Source organism: Harpia harpyja, chromosome 12 (genome assembly GCF_026419915.1).
Source record: "Harpia harpyja isolate bHarHar1 chromosome 12, bHarHar1 primary haplotype, whole genome shotgun sequence".
NCBI lineage: Eukaryota > Metazoa > Chordata > Aves > Accipitriformes > Accipitridae > Harpia > Harpia harpyja.
Window position 1 is genome coordinate 42,789,981 of NC_068951.1, and position 14,256 is coordinate 42,804,236.

Below are 14,256 nucleotides of genomic sequence, written 5' to 3' on the forward strand. Positions count from 1 at the left end.
CTTCTCGCTGCAGCCGCGGGGGGAGCCGGGGCCGGAGGAGCCGGAGCCGGGGCAGCCGCCGCGGTGCCGCCCGGCCCCTCCGCCCCGTCGCCTGCAGGCAGGGCCGGGCCTCCGCCCTTCAGGAGGTGGGGGAAAGGCTGGTTTTGCTGCACAAACACAGGTCTTACGGGGCAAAAAAAAAAAAAGGGGGGGTTGGGGAAAGGGGGTGGGTGGTGTGTGGAGCCTTTTGCGTCAGGTTTAGGATGCCCGGGTTTGCGGGGGGGGGGGGGGGGGCTTCGTCGTTAATTACCAGGCGAGTGGGATCCTCTGCCGCGCACCCCGAGGGACGTGTACAGGCGCACGTTACAAATTACCACTTGTCACACTCCCCCATTTCTTTCCTTTTTTTTTTTTTTTTGGTAGTAAAGTAACTAGTTAAGAGTAGCCTATAAATAACTCTGCTAAAAAAACTCACCTAATTTATGTATTCTGGGTCACTGAAGCCAAGTTTAACATGCAAATGTTCTCATCCCCAAATTCATTTCAAGAAGACCTTTTAAGGTTGCGTGGCCGAAATGGAGAGCATTAATCACACAGAAGAGCGCCTTCAACGCGGTATTTGGGAGACGCGGCAGCACCCGGCTGGCCTCTGAGCTTTGGGTGGCGGGTACCTACAGACCCAACCCAGAGGGAGAGCCAGCGACTAGTTGTAATTATAATTAAATTCAAACATTTAATTGGGTCGAGAGTTTACTTTTTTGGCAGAAATCGGGAAAGCCATGTACGAAACACATCCGTAAGGTTGCGTGGGGTTTAAAAATGTCCCGTTGCGTCGGATGGCGAGGGTGATGCCAAGCACCAATGCACGCCGGAGCGCGTACGTGGCACAGGCGGCGAGCGTGTTCGGGTCTGGCGTGGAGGCGCCGGGGGAATCCGTCCTCTGCGGTTCCCTGCTCCGGCGCTGCCGGTGCCCTGCCTGCACGCAGGCAGTCCAGCCTGGGTTTGTCAGTTCTTCCAAAGGGGGTAAAGGGAGAAGGGGAAGGAGGGAAACATCTGCAGCTGGTTAACTCCCGGGATTTTTGAAGTCGTTGCTATGCAGCTGTTCATCCGGAGGAGATTAGAGACCTGCACCGGAGGAGCGGGGGGAGGACATGCCTACTCTGCCGACTTACAAATCTTATCCAACGTTTGTCTCTTTGGCAGCAGAGTGCCGCGGAGGGTCACGCTTTCAGTCCCAGGAACTCACGCAGGGTACTGAAAAACCGACACCGTGAGGCAGACAGAAAAGAGATCGGCGTAACTTGTCGGGAGCCAGGGCACAGACTTGGGCTGAAATGTTTTAGGGGTCGCGGAGACACCCGCTTTTCTCCCATCTAAGCGTGCCCCGTGGGCTAGGAGACCCTGGCTCCTAGCCACAGCTTGGGAGGGATAAAATGGGACAACGATCCATGGCAAACAGTAATACGGCTTATTTGGCCAAGATGATATTAACCTCTCTGGTTAAGTGTCTCTGCCGGGTGCTCTCCAGGTTACCGGCACAGATTAACTCAAGTTACACTCATGTTAACCCAGGGCAGCCGTGTTCAAGGCTGCAGCCCTCCTCCCCGCTCGGTCCCTGCTTGCCTCCCCAGGCTGCCAGCACTTGTGGTTGTGACTCATAAAATTAGTAACTGTGCAAAACGCAGTTTTCAAAATAATTCCAGCAAATGACAGGAGGGTGCAAGAGTTAAGCCTCAATCCTGGAAATGGATTATATTGGCAAAAGTTTTTACCAGTCGCACACCTGTAAGGTTAGGAGGGGGATGGCATTCGACATACTTTGCAGGGAGTAATTCTTTATTTGAGTCTATTTTAACATCGCCACCACCCTAAGAAGCGAATATCTGCTGAGCAAAGCGGAGGAGCTGCCTCATTGGTTCCAGTCTGGCAGTGGCAGCCTGTGGAAAGCTTTATTTATAGGATCTCATGGTGTGCCTGATTGATTAGGAAGATTTCTTTTCTTCAATGCGACGAGTGCATTGATAACATCTCGTGGAAGATGAGAGCGCTCCCCCGCCCGCGTAGCCCATTGAATTTCCCAGGGCAGCACCAGTCCGCGGTGCCCGGAGGGGCGCGATGCGGGTGGCAGCCACCTCCCATCGCAAATTTGCCTGTTCTGGGTGGAATAAGACTCTTTCAGCCACTGTGACCATCGTTCAACCCACACAGTTGACTCAGTTGACTCCCCGGCACTGCTTTTCCATACTGCCAGACCTCGCAAATACCTGCCTGCCGCCCTGTCTTCAAACGATGGTGTTCTCTCACGAGGTTAACAAGAATACATGTGTTTGATGATTTTCTAAGTTTCTCTTTTTTTTTTTTAAACTCTCTTTTCCGTGCAAATACAATCATTTTTAGTCTTGTAGTAAGCCCTCTACGTTTCTAATTATATACGGAGAGTCTATTTCCACTCGACCCTTCACAAGAAGAAACCAGCTATTGTTATTCAAAACACATATGTAATTTATCTCTTTTACAAGCCTACATCAAATAGGTTGCTTCTCCAACGCAATGAAAAACTTGAAATTCATATGAATTTTAAAGGGTGAAGAGTGTGAACACAAGCCCTTGTAGATGAAAGAACGCGCTTTACAGTTATTTTATTCAGTGCAAAGGAGGTTTTAATACAAACAAGGCTTGTTAAGTTTATTCTGAAACAGAAATATATCGTAAAAATAAGATACTTACTACTTTCATTGGATGAATGCAAGGCCGTTTTAAAAGCCAATTTGCTTATTATCATAAGCTATTAAATTTATTTCATTTTACCATTTTGGCACCACTCTAACCCCATTCGAAAATGCGTTTCTTGTGCTCTCTCTCTCTCTCATGCCAAATTGCAGAAGCTTTTGGGTCAGGGAAGGAGGAAGGTAAGGAGACAGCAAAGTCACAATCACCCTTAAGCTGCCTCCTTCTCCTGGCCTTCACAGACATCATCTAAATCCAGAAGTACGAGAACACCTCTGCCAGCTGGGTCTTCATCTCACCTACCATTCAGCACCCTCACCTCCACCCTGAGCTCCCAAACCCTAAGCTGTCCGATGCAGGTATTAAGACAGAAGACCATGTAGACCATCTGCCCCGGCACACTGGGGAGTTCCTGGCATCAGTCAGTCCTCAGATAATTACTCAAGGCAGCAGCCAGTGATGGACTGAAGCACAGTCTGCAGCGGATGCTGACATTCGATCTGCTATTTTTTAACCAAATGCTTTTGGATTGTAACTTTTTAAAAAGTTTTGATTTTTCCCAGCTTTGGAAGTCTGTCTTTCCTGCCAGGCTCGTTGATTTAGTCTCTCTTCTCCTCGAGGAGCCCCAGCCAGAGGATCTCCAGGTGGGCTAGTTCAGTTTGGGCTGTGTTTTAAGGGGAGAGGACAAAACCGCGTCCTGCGGGTACTTTGAGTTGAAACTGGATTGTGTTCCTCATAGCAAACAGGTTTGCAGCTCATACCTGGGCAGCCAGGAGCACACTGAGAGCCCCAAACTAGACCCATAATTGGTCCAAGGAAACCCTAAAAGTCTGGCTGGGGTTTCCGGAGGGATTTCTCTTAAATCGACTTCCACGCGGAGCTGACCGCTGTCATTATGCAGGTGGGGACTTGTCGGGGAAATGATGCTGACCTACCTGCCCCAAGATAGTACAGGAAAGCATAGTTTCCTCCAAACACAAAGAATTTATGCTTCCTACCACCCCTAAACAGGAAAAGGACTGCACTGAGATCAATGCACATTTCCTTTTCCCGGTACAAGTCCTCTGTAAGTATTTCTGGGTTTTGTCACCCTGTGGGCAGGAGAAAGGCTGTCAGCATTTGCCTGGAGTCTGCACTGGACCCCAACACACACACACAAGTGAGCGTAGGCCTCCAAAAACCGGATGGCCGATATATTCCCTGGCCCCTAAACCGGCCATTTTTATTCAGGAGCTTTTTTTTACCCATTCCTCTTCTAGAAAAGTTTTCTGCCACACATTTCGTGGGTCTGTCCTTGCTGAACTCGCTGTGGAGGTATTCTAATCTTTCATTACAAATAATGCATCTGCCAGCTTTTGCATAAGGCGTAAGCCAAGTGCAATAGCTGTGGTTTCTTCTTCCCAAGCCTGCAGGAGCCAGAAGGGTCCCTGGCTTCATTCACGTCACTGCCTTAATTCTGAGGCATCTTTAAAATATCCGCCCTGGTAAATATTCGCCGTCCCAGGAACCACAGCTGTCCCCAACGTGCCACGGCCCTGCTCCGGCACCATCTGGGGGAGGAGGAGGAGGAGGAGGAGGGAAGAGAGCCCACAAGCTGCCTCCATCTGGGACAACCCTCAGCAGCACCATCCCTTGCACACCCCCCAGCTTCTCCCCACAGCTCAGGATGGGCATTATGCCATTTCCAAGGAAAAAAAAAAAACAAACCTGCTTTTTTTGGTGTGGAGGAGAGCCTGGTTCTGTCCTGCCTGCAGCACACAGATACCATGGTGACAGACACCTTCCAACATTACGAAAGCAAACAGGAACTCATGAATTCATGTTTTAAGGCCAAATTATATATATAGGAGCAACACACGCATGACATCTGTTGCTGTTTCCTATTAGTACCCTTTGCTTGATTAATTCCCCGCAGCCAGCCTAGCCCCCAGCTAGCGCTGGGAGGAACCGCTCACGCTTTCTAAGCTCTGTTGGAGAGATTTAACTAACTCCTGTGCAAGGCAGCCCTGGCCTGCTGCCTGGCCAAGCCGTGCCGAGCCGTGCCAACCTCCCACACACGTCTTGCAGTGCGTGGGAGAGAGCAGGACAAGCCACGCCAAGGTCCCACCACCAGCTACCGGAGGGGCCAGGGACGACTGCGGGAGGATGGAGCCACAACGTGGGGACGTTGGAGTATTGTCCTCATCGCGTTCAGCTGCAGTTGGTGTTACTTAGCTATTTTCCCAGGTGACGCTGAGAGTCCCAGATACAACCGAGCTGGCAGATTGGTGCCTCTAAAATAATTTCCGCAGCCATCAGAGTAGGCAGGGGAATGAAAAAAAGGTCAAATTTAAGCTCGAATGCTGCTGGGAAAAGGAATGTATCACTCATACAGAAGTGATGACTATAATGCGTTTATAAATATACCCGTGCAAGAGGTGCTATTCCCTCCCTCAGCTGTCCTCGGTGCCGCCTGCCGCAGGCGGTACCCGCGCCTCTGCCGTCTCCTGCTCACCCATGCAGCCGGGCACTGATGCTTTGGTTTATTTTTTACCTGCTCTAACTTTTCTTATACTGAGCACAAGGTCTCACCTGTAAGATTTTCCCACCTCATAGGATTTCTGCTGTTCTGGGAGCAGCCGTGATCAAACCTAACCGGGGCTTCTTGCACCATCTTGTCCCAAGTGAAGGAGAAGAGGCTCCAGCGCTCTCCCCACCCCAGGGCACTGGGATGGGATTTTGCTCAGCACTTTGGTTTCAGGGAGCGTTTGAGCCCCGTTTAAGTGCTGTGTGACCTCTGGGGCTGGTAGTGTACATCCCCACCCAGTAAATAAAACCAGAAAAGGAAGAAAACTAGATTGCTTTGGCTTGAGAGTAGCAGGAGAAGAGCCTTGTGATAAAAATGCTTGAAAATGGTCCACAGATCAGATCAGAAATTCTGCGATCCCTTCAGAAGGATAAATATTTTGGAAGAGTGGGTGCACATCCAGACCGCTGCTGCAGCTCCAGCTCCAGCCCTGTACAGTGTGGTCCTCAACTCCTTCACAAACTTTTAAAAGCTCGAGCAGCCAAATGCCCTTGCGTGCTGCGGACTCACCACATTCGGTATAAACTTGCATTGCATCTGGTATTTCAACTTTTTTTTTGTACTGATTTACTACCGCTTATTCATACATAAAGGGTCATCTCCTCTCTAAAAATCACAAATAACATCTTGCAGTCCCTGCGCACTCAGATTATCCCTATCACAGGTCACAATCCCAACGGTTTGGCTTTGGGAGTTAGAAGCACAAGGATGCTGCATTGCTCCACATTTCCCAGCCAGCCCTGTGCATCCCTGCAACTGAGACTCCAGCAACAAACCAAACACTCACCGCCCCTGAAACGCACAAAATAACGCCATTTCGTTTGAAAATTAACAGGGTGGGACACTTGCCTGCAGCCCAGCGGGGTGCAGACACGGGGTCTGGCCGGCAGCATCCCTCCCGGGGCAGCTGCAGCCTCCCTTGGCATCGCTGGAGGGCACAGCACAGGGCAGCTTGGTGGCTGCAAGCAAAACCTTTACGGGAATTGTTTTTGTACGTTGCCATTTGGATTTGCAGGTTTAACTATTTAAATTTAGCAAATTAATCCTTTGCTTAATTTAGAGGGAGGATAAGGGGGAAGGGAAATCGCACGAGGCAGCAAGAGTCTGTGCGATTACGCTCTCATTAAAGCTCTTCTGCTGGCAGAGGAGGTAACGGAGGTGGAGGAGAGGGATAACGGCAGCATCTCAAAACTAATCCCCTCTTAGGTCGTGTTCATCTTTTTTGGCTCTGGCAGGCCCCAGTTCCCCATACTGGGATTCAATTTTTACAGCAAGAGCAGCTGCTGGGATGGCTCGTGCCCTGCCAGGGCTTCCCCAGCTCCCTCGCCGAGGCTCGGAGAAGCCCAGACCTCCCGCAGGTCTTCCCCACACCACCGGGGTCACAGCACAATGGCCGTGTCGATACCGCTGCGGCAATACAAGGGCTGCAAAAATGGCTGTTGCTGGTGTCCTAACACCCCTGCAAAGACCGCTTTGTCTCCTATCCTTTGTACAAATTGGAGAATAAAAAAGATGGTCCTGCCCAAACTGGTTTTCTTCTAAATAATTTGCTACAGGGTGGAGGATGAATGAACCAAGTGGAAGGAAAGGGGCGAGCTTTTTAAACAACCTTTCTTACATATCTTATTTAACTCTTTTTATATGCATCTCTGACCAAACTCAATGACAAATTCACATTCTGACATCTGGGGAACACTCAAAAAGATAACGGTAGGGAAGGAAGAAGAAAGGGCACACCTCTGTTTTCAGAGGCACTCACCACGGCTTTCTGCTTCTCGGTGGCTTATGAAGGAGAAAACAAGGAAGGAAAAAATCCCCTTAAATTAAATTTTTTTCTTGACCATTTTAATAGGGTAGAACAGAAAAGGGCTGAAATCTCTTGACATCTGTCATTCAGGAGACCAAAGCGGCCAGTCAGGATAACTAATTTTATTCCCAAACACTGTGAAATGTGCTGATACACACACCAGAGGGTTTATCACTGCTTCGGCAAGGTAGGGATTACCACCTGAATATATTTAAACTGAAATTATGCTGACATCAGTAGGAAGTGAATACTGCCTCATTGCTTTAACAAAGGTGCACTAAAGGACATTACCAAAAAGTACCCTTCAAGGAGTAAACGGGTTACAATTAAGTTATTACCAGTCCTGTGCCAGCATTCCCCAAGGACTGCTCGGATGATGGTTATCTCCTGATGAAGAGTTCTGCTTATCCCTTCTCCTTCGACTCCTCCTGGTGTGGATGTCCATCTCCTCCACCTTGCCCTGGCCATGCCCATCGCCTCCAGCACGGCACCACCCAACGCACCCCACTGTCCCACTGCCCTCGGGGGGCACACGTGGCATCTTGGGGACCGGGACTGGGAAGCTGAGATGGGTTGATGCAGATGTGCTTGGTACCTTAGGAAACCTGATTATCATCCCTCCTCCTCCTCTCAACCAAGCCAGAAATACGTCTGCTATCCCATATTTTTCCAACCAGGACACATTGCTGGGGTTCACCGACACTCGGGGAGGTTGTGAATTCCTCTTTCCTTCTGTTATCCATCCTGCAGGGGCTGCTTTCCCTGTGCCAGTTCCCGTCTAGAGGCACAGGAGGGCCAGTAAAACGCTTAGGGTAAACAAAAAGCAAGGTCAATAGGGATCCTCCTTATCTGTCAAAAGGCCTCTGGAATTTGGTGTAATCATCAAGGCTGTGGAAAAAAAAAAAAGCCCTTTTATAAACTGGTTTCGCAGGCACGTGGGTAAAGAATGCAAGTACGGAAATAGCTGAAATATTTCAAATGCACGAGTCTGCATCTTAATATTTATGTTGGTTAGTCTAAACACATTAACTCACAAATTTCAACGTGTGCAGAGAAGGTTGTGCAGTGTTTCTGCACAGAAACCCCTCCTGCTCACGAACCTTTGGGCATAACAGCTGCTGCCCTGCAGAGGTGTGGGGTGAGGGCAGCGGGTCCAAGGCGCAGGATGAGGGCAGCGGGAGCCAGGGGAGGAATCGGCCCCTTAATTAAGCTTCAACGAGGTGAGCGATATCTGCCTTGGGGGTCTCTAGTTACTGTAGCTGGGGTTTGAAGGTAACTATTAACAAAACCAGGGAGGACAGTGCTCAGCTCCATCAGTATTGCAGCAGATTTCGTCCTGGCTGGCTGAGCTGAAGCTGGTAACATTTAGAGCAAGAACCAATGTTCAGGAATTTCTCCCAACTTTCTGCTGCACTCCGGGCGATCCAGCCCACTGCCTGATTTAGGGCTGAGAATTTTTTTCTGGGACCGTAAATATCTGATAGTGAATCATTTCTTGCCCAAACCTATGAAACGAGAGTCACAGGAAATGCTTTGGAAAAATAAAGCTAGGATATTCCTTACACAGTCATGCAATCTCTTCCCAAGCGTAATGTTTACCAAGAAGTTTTACCATCCTTTCACCACTCTCTTCTGTTCAGTTCAGCTTGGGGGTGGATTCAGGTTACACATAAATAGGCCCAGCCTAAAGCAGCCAGAGTCTGGGACGTGGAGGGAACCTATGTGCTGGGAGAGGGGAAGGTGCAATTACTGTTGAAAGAGATATTGCTGCAGGTGTCCTTCAAAGGGTGGGATTGGGTTCCATCAATCTGCTCAATTACCAGTTCATTTTGAGCCTACAACTGTTGCTGATTGCCAGTGTCCAGTCAAGGGCAATTATCTTTTGTTATTTCTTTGTCCCTGCATCTTTACGAGGCCATATGCATTTAGATGCAGTTCAGGTTTACAGGAGTACATACTGCTGCTTTGCTTTCCTCTAATGATTTATGATATGCTTAATACAGCCGTTCACAGCAATGCAATATTAACATAACAGCTCAATAAACAGACTAAGGATGAACTGTTCTTAGTTTGTTGGGTTTATTTTCGTCTAAATTTCAGGGACGAGACCGAACTCCCTGCACTGCCTTCTCCTCCACAGCTTTTCCTATCGTTTATTTCACTAAAGGCAGCACAGTGCTGGGTGACATGGGGATACCACCCCCCCCAGCCCCCCGCCTTTGCTCTTCTTTCTGCTTTGGCTGATGAGAGCTGCCTTTGCAAGGTATTGCTGAGACCACCGACCCATTTTTTGTGGTCTGGGGCAGAGCCAGCAGCCTCCCCCAGCATCTCCCTGCCATTATCCCTGAAACCTGGCTCGGGGTGCTGCGCCCATGGGGCAGCCCCATAGCAGCAGGGGGAACGCGGGAGCCCAAAGAGGCAGCAAAGGGTGTCAGAACCCGCAGCTGCACGGTCACAGCTTCCTTTCAAGCACCAAAGGAGAATTGCTTTGCAAAATATATGTGCATGCATAACAGCCGCCTGTTAGAGGGCAAATTTCCGTTAGGAAGCTTTCCCTCCGTCATCCCTTGGGTTGCAGAAGACTAAACAGATTGCAGATACGGAAAGGCCAGGAAAGCCTTATCTGTTATCACACCTCACAGCTCTGCACTCATTCAAAGCCTGATTGCTGGCTTTTTACCCACTTGGTTTTGCAAAACATACCGAAGAGCCAATGGCCATAGATTTCTAATGTACCACATTAGGAATCTGGTCACCCATCACTGGGAAGTATTTTGGTACTCATCGGTATTCAAAGTAAGAAACGTAACTTCAAAAACCCTCCAAACCCCCACAGGACACGCAAAACCAGGGAAAATAAAATATGTAACTACAGCAAATGTAGCTGCGAGGAAACAAGCCCTCTTCCCTGATGATGAATTATACTTCGCTTGCAACAGATGCAGCTCTTTATATTTGTTTTCTGCATAAATCTACATATTAGCCTGAAAGCAACTGTACGTGCTTTGTCTTGCCTTGGTTCCATCACTCACTGCTCTTTTCAGCTGGTTGCCTTTGAGTGCTGGGCTGGGGCCTCCGAGCGCAGCTTTGCTCCGGCAAACAGACCTGTTTCCTGGCTTTTCCAGCCCCAAAATCGCAACGAGGGAGCGAGGGGACATATACCACCTAGTGACCTTGCTGCATGCGCTGCAGAGATTGCGACCTTTCTTCTTCCCTTGGCCATCGGTTCCTGCCGGTGGGGATGGCATCTCCCCAGCCCCAAGCGATGGGCAGAGCCCTAGGGCTTATGGCACCCAAGAAAACGTGGAGGGACAGGCCGGGGTGGGTGCCACGCCTGTGCGACCCAGCGCCAGAGATGGGAGCTGCTGCGAGAGCCACGGGTCTTGTTCTGCAATTTGATTAATATCGTCTCTAATTTATGGCGTGATGCCAACCGGACAGGCTTCCCTGGAGCTGGGATGACTGGTGAGGATGGCTGTTGACGCAATGCACCTGCGACGTGGCTGGCAGCAAATCCCCAGCACAGACGGGCAATGGGTTTGCCCCGGGAGCCTTATTCCCTAAGAAAAGATGGAAGTGGGAGCATGCATGGGGTGCAGGTGATGGGAGGAATATTCTGCAATCCCAGCCAGAAAAGGTGAAAAGGATAGGTACCAAATATAATTATCTTATTAAATGGTGAGCCCATTTTTTCAGCTTTTCTTAATCTCGTTTAACGCTATTGGTGTCAAGTTAAATTATTTTTAATTGTTTTTACAAAACACATCTGATGAATTTATGGTTTTCTCTATAGAATCTCCTGGAACATAATTCTCCGAGAGAATTTATTTTCCTCTCCTCTAAGGAGTCTTATTTAATATCTGTGTGCTGGAAATTGAAGCGATGAAGTAAGTAAACAATTACTGCAGCATATCGTTAATGAGAGCAGCCTTGTCCTACAGCCAGTGTGAGCATCCGTCCCCTCGTAGGCAAGAGCCTTGCTTGTTTTGCTCCTTCCCAGGATCCTGTCTGTGCTTGCCAGCCTAAGCAACTCCTGCTTTTCAGGAGCCTGTCCCCTCCCCTGGGGAAAGCTCAGGGGTAATCTTTACTGGTGCTGGTGGGAGGGAAGATGCCTCTGTCCCACCAAGGGGTTACTGGGTGGGCACTTGGGTAAAAGCCAGGTGAAGTGCAGGATGGCTTTGAGGCTGAATTTAACAACTGAAACAAACCTCTGCCCATTTTATAGGGTGAAAGCATTGCCTATGAGCAGCTACGGGGCGTAGGAAAGCGTGCAGGGAAGTCACCAGCACTGGCGACAGCAGAGAGGACGTGGGTACCAACAGTCCCCACTCCCTCTGGTCCTGTAAAGCCATTTTCCATCGCGGAGGATAGATACAGAAACTCTTGCCGAAGGGGGTTTAAATAAGGCTAAGGAATGGTAAGCTCTCACAGGCAGGGCTAGAGGCTGGGGGGTTTTGGAGGGTCCCAGGCCTGTGACACAGCCACCCTGCCTGGACAGAGCATCTGCTCGACCTCTCCCCTTGTGTGTGGCATCAGGCCAAAGCCATTTCCACAGCAGAAAGGCCTCCACCATTTGCAGGGACAGAGAAACATGCTTTTATTTTTTTTCTCCCATGGAACACCAAAAATCGAAAAGCTCTGCTTCTGAAAGCTCTCATTATAGAGCAGCAGGTCAGAGGGATGCTGCTGAACTCGGCACACAAATGCTGGGGTAGGACAGCAAAAAATAGAAAGCAAATTGCCATGACCTATTACTCTAGAGAAAAGATCTATTTCTGATACATGCACTATTTAAACAGAGGTATTGCTAGCTAGTCTCAGGCTGTAACCCACTTAGGCAAAGCTTCAGGCATAAAGCAATGTCATTGCCAGCTCCTGGCTGCTTATTCACCAGTGACACACTGGCACGACGCAGCAGGACGGAACAAGACTGATCTATGTTATCACAGAGGGAACAACGTGGTACATATTAAAAGGCTGGATTATTGGTGCACAGGGATAATTTCGAGGTCTTTAGGCTATAGGTCTGGCAGGTCGTGGGCCGTTAGTGTGAGCTCTGGGATGGGAAAGAAGATCCTTGCCAGTACTGGGGACAGGGAGCCGGAGGCTGCAAGAAGATATTCAGGGGACACCGCCGTGGCCAACACGTGCTATGTACACTCAATGGCATGCTGCCTTCTGCATAAGGTAACGGTGACAGGTAATACAGTCCTTTAACTTTATCTGAGTCCATGGGGCAAGAGAAGGTCTCCTGCCTGCAGCCACGAAGAGGATTATCACTGACATAAGCTCTCGGTATTCCCCGATCCGAGCCCTGTGATGCAGTGAAGAAAAAAACTGTCAGTATGATGGAGAGAGATGTTATTGCTGAAGGCATCTCCCCCTAGTCCTATTCCCAGCAAGACTTCAAGGTGTAGACTGAAAACCGAGAGACAGGTGCTGGTATTTTGGCTCAGCAATTGGCATTGGGGTTATGCTGTGTCTAATAAAGAGAGGCTGGCTCCCAGAGGCAGATTCAGTTCCCTACAGTCATTGCAGGATAATATCTTGAATAAACCAACTGTATCTATTTAAATGCCTTAATAAGCAACATACCAAGCGCAAGAGTTCAGAAGAAGTGGTAGATTTAATCCAGCTCTTGAGAGCTTTATCTGTTTATTTTACAGGACCCTTGCAAGGCAGAAACGCCATCTCCAGCTATTCCTAAACTGCAAAGTGGGTGGGTTGGGTATTTCTGACAGTGCTGCAAGAAAGCGTGGGACCAACGTTTGCATTTCTCTGCAAGAAAGCCGGGTAGCAGAGCTAAGGCACAGAAGTACCTTTCAGCAGGGTAAAGTCTGATCCTCTGTTATAGGGAAGAAAAAACCTGAAGTTAACTCCCAGGACCAACCCAGACTATATAAAAGGTAGGGCAGCGTCGCACATCACTGCCATGGATGTTTATGTCCCCATGGCCTGTACTGCAGCCTGGGCTCCAGCAATGGCCTCGTGCCACTGGTTTTCCCACTGGAACTGGAAGTCGGTGAAACAGAAAGTGAATAATCCTCTTAGTGGGGCTGGCGCCGGCTGCTGTCGCCCGCGCTGCGCTCCAATTAACACCAGTGGCTAAGCCTCGCCGGAGGTTTTGTTATTAATTACGGGAGGGAGGGAGAATTGAGCATGCTTAGTGCATGGCTGCTTGGGCTGGGAGAAAGGAGATGTCCTAAAATAACTCGCAGGGAAAAAAAAATTAATGCCTTGAAAGTGGCAGTGAATCAGCACCATCCCCACGACAGAGGACGGACCCCTCCAGCCACCCCAGCATGGTGTGGACTGGTCCCCAGTGCCTCTGCTCATGCTGGGGCTCACCACAGGCACCCCCATAAACCAGGGCCTGGGACACACTCCTCAAAGCCCAAAGCTGCTTTTACCTGGGGCCAGCGGGTCTGGAAATGGCCCCGGGGTGTTGCCTCTGCCCCAAGAGCTGGCGGTGTGACTGGAGCTTAGCTTTCGCTTTGCCCCCCAAACTGAATCCGTTTCCCATCCATGGCGTCAAACCCTCCACAAAATACAGCCCAAGCGTTGCTTCTATGTTGACCGGATTTTTAAATTGGAAGCTAACCCTTGTCACTTTTCCAAGTTGACATTTAATCTACAGTTATTCTTTCAAACAGAGGGTTGCAGAGTACTTCAATTTGTGTGAATGCGATTTCTGGGGTGTTGAAGTTGCACTGCTCTCAAAGGAAAATCTTGTTTGCTTCTTTTAAACACAGAATTCCATAGTTTTCAATTATTTTCCTTCTGGGAAAAAGTAAGAAGCCTCCCCCAAACAGGCACAGAGATGGGACTGGAGCCGTAGTATCCTTCACTCCCTCCCTCCAGCCCAGCCAGGGAGAGGGACCCATCGCACCCAGCCCGGCTGCCACCCAGCTGGTCTCACCCTGCCCTGTGCCCCAGGCGCTCTTATCGTTCTTGAATAACTCATAAGTTTTAGCACACTTGATAGCTTTTCCATTTAACAGTGAAAACCCGTAAGTGATGAATGTACTTAAGATAAAAGAGGCCAGCTATGTTAAATAGGGAATTGCTTCTGTAGGCACAAACCAGTGCTTTCCATTGGACTGCCAGAAAAAATTTTGTCTGTCTCTAAAGGGGCACAATGCTTAAAAATAGTCTGCTTTGTCTCAAATGGTTTTTA

The 14,256-nt window shown here is 49.2% G+C and overlaps 1 protein-coding gene across 3 annotated transcripts in view; it reads right to left on the reverse strand.

The window, feature by feature from the left end:
• Positions 1-14,256, reverse strand: part of SCHIP1 (schwannomin interacting protein 1) — a 235,330-nt gene that overhangs the window by 43,182 nt on the left and 177,892 nt on the right. The window lies entirely within an intron of this gene.